Here is a 2,880-nt window from a genome sequence, read left to right as displayed (position 1 = left end):
GTAAAGAGCTGCTAATGAGATTTTTCAGTATGCAGCTTTACCATGTCCCTGAATTGGAATTTCACTCCACCACAGTGATTAACAGATATACAAAATGGTACCTCAAGAGCAAATGGAGATTGGATCCATAACAACTTGTAATATGTAAATATAATGTAAAATATGATATTAAAAAGCAGAGGAAAGAAAAAAATTTCAACATGATCCAAAGATTTTTGTTTTATTATCTGTGTGTGGGTCTACTTCACATGCTCAAACTTTTAAATGTTCGAATTTCATATAGCCGAGACTATAAGATCAAACATTCAAAAGTTTGAACATGGTTAAAAAAAAAAAAAAATGAACTAAACGTTTCTAGCAGGGTGGCATATCCCCCTGTACCCCCACAACCCCCACTATTTAAATATACCAACTCCGAGATTGCACTACATTGTGGAAAAGGGAAATCTTCCCATTGCTTGCTGTATGGAGATCTCCATTCAGACCGTTTGAACTTTTAAAAGTTCGATCATATGGTCTCGGCCATATGAAATTCGAGCTTTTAAAAGTTTGCTCATCTGAAGGGGACCCATATATATATATATATATATATATATATATATATATATATATATATATATATATATATATATATAAATATTCGCTTATTCTTCTTTTCCTTCTTTTATTTTTCCTTATTTTGGTTATATTTAATTCAGGTTTGATAAAACACAGTTTAAGTATCTGTGTCCCATCTTTCTTTCTATTTAACAATTGTTTTGTGCAAAATAAAGGGCTGTTATCATATCACTTTTTATCACTCCTCTTGAATAATATAATGACTCCAATATGGTACAATAAAAAGTTTTTCTTACCTTAAATGCTTCATGAATAGTTCAAGGTGGCTTCCATTCTTCACTTTCTAAATTATATATGATTGTAAAAATAAAGGAATAGATGAGTGAAATGCTTAATAAATGTATTTTCTTTACCTTCTACTACTTCTCTCGCCTTTCCTCCCTTCATTCCTCTTATACTTCCCTTGCATTCCTCACTACTCCTAACTATAAATATCACAGACAAGTATATATTTAATTTATGTGTTTGACATTTGTTAACCGGTTGGTCCAACTGAGCCAAAGGCCCTTTTTCAGTGGAGAAAAGGGCCAATTTATATACAAACAAAATAAAATTAAACATTAACATAATGATATATAGTACAGTTTCCAAAGTCAAGGAGACAAGTTCTAGTACACATACAAAAGCATAATACATTAAATGTTACATGGGGAAATTCCCATTACAATGATATACAATGTAATAGAAGGTAGCAAAAAGTATCACCAGGAAAATGGAAGGAAACTAATTCTAATAGAGTTGAAGAAAATTAGACAAACAGAGGGGTTAGAGACCACTGAGATGTCTCATTGGAGCTTGGCAAGGACAGGACCAAGTATTTAGGAGGTAGTGTTTTAACTCTTTTTATTAAACTGGTGTTGTTGAGAGATATTTTTTTATGTTAGGGGGAAGTGTGTTCCATACATGTGCTATAGAGTACTTGTAAAGGGACTTTTCAGTGTTCTTTTTGGGTTTATAGATGTCTGTCAGTTGAACAGAGATATCGGAGAAGGATGTAGTATGACACAAGGTTGGAGAGGGAAGGGCAAGAAGAGGGATTATAGAGAACACAATGTGTTATCTGTAGTTGAGGAAATAGAAGATGATGGGAGAATGCAGGCCACTGAAGCTTCTTAAGAGTGAGACAGTGGTGAGAGTTGCATTGAAGTTTTGTGGTGAATCTGACTATGTTGGTCAAGTTTGGACAAGAGAGTAAATTGAATGTTAGTAAGGATCGGGGCAGCATAGAGTAAACAAGGTAAGAGGAGTGGCTGAGTCAGAGAAATTTTGAAGGCAGGTATGAGGAATTTCCAATTTCTTCAGAGTAGGCCTAGCTTCAGGTGTTTTTTTTTTGTGCATTGTTGGATATGTAGGTCATACTTTCATCGTCGATTATGGTGCCAAGTAGTTTATTATGAGTTTCAGCATTAATGATAGTATTATTAAGGGATGGAATGACAAAGGAGGATTTGTGTTGTGCCAGTGTTTTAGAATAGAAGGAGATTTTTTTTTTTTTTTTTTTTTTAGGATTTAATACAAGCTGATTATTGGAGAGCCATGTTTCTACAGCTCAGAAGAAGTCCTGAGTGAGTGTTAAAAGGCCTGGAATACCACGGGCAGCAGAGATAAATGTGGAATCATTGGAATATTGTAACAGAGCAGAGAGTTTGCAAGCAGAATGTAGTTTTTTTGTGAAGATATTGAATTGGAGGGGGCCCAGGATTGATCCTTGAGGAAGTCCTGTGATGACTGGATAAAAGGGGGAGAAGACAATTTGCCAATGAACAGATTGTTGCCTACTGGAGAGGTAGCTGGAGAACCAGCTAACTGAGGAGCTGGAAGGTCCAGGTCTGAGAGTAGGAGTTTAGAGTGAGAAACAGTATCAAAAGCCTTTGAAAGATCAAATAATAAGCAGGAAATAAGCAAATTGCTATCATGGGCCTTGGATACTGTATGGCTGAGAGAGTGTAATGCAGTGGAAGTACTATGGTGGGGCCTGAAACCATGTTGGGTTGAGGTAAGCAGGTTGTTGTCTAGCAGATGTTTGAATTTTGGAAATAGGGGACAAAATGCCAATGGGGCTGAAGTAAGAAGGGTCAATGGAGTTACCACCCTTATGTAGTGGGATTGTATAGAAGGATGTCCATATATCAGGGACAAAGGCTATTTTAATTGATCTATTTATGAGTATAGAGACTGGATAGGCAATAGACTCTGCAGCAATTCTAAGAAAGTAAGAGGGACGTTTATCAACAGAGAGAGAGAGAGTTTGAGTTTGAGCAA

General features: G+C 35.8%; 1 long non-coding RNA gene across 1 annotated transcript in view; it reads right to left on the bottom strand.

The window, feature by feature from the left end:
- Positions 1–1,248, bottom strand: part of LOC122790803 — a 533,667-nt gene extending 532,419 nt beyond the window's left edge. Inside the window, exon 1 of the long non-coding RNA XR_006363042.1 lies at positions 855–1,248. This is a non-coding gene — a long non-coding RNA (uncharacterized LOC122790803). The remainder of the gene's footprint in view (positions 1–854) is intronic.
- Between the last annotated feature and the right edge of the window lie 1,632 nt (positions 1,249–2,880).

This window comes from Protopterus annectens, chromosome 16.part0 (assembly GCF_019279795.1).
Source record: "Protopterus annectens isolate FY-2018-M chromosome 16.part0, PAN1.0, whole genome shotgun sequence".
Lineage (NCBI taxonomy): Eukaryota > Metazoa > Chordata > Ceratodontiformes > Protopteridae > Protopterus > Protopterus annectens.
The sequence above is the reverse complement of the archived record's forward strand: the minus strand, read 5'-3'. Positions and strand labels throughout refer to the sequence as shown.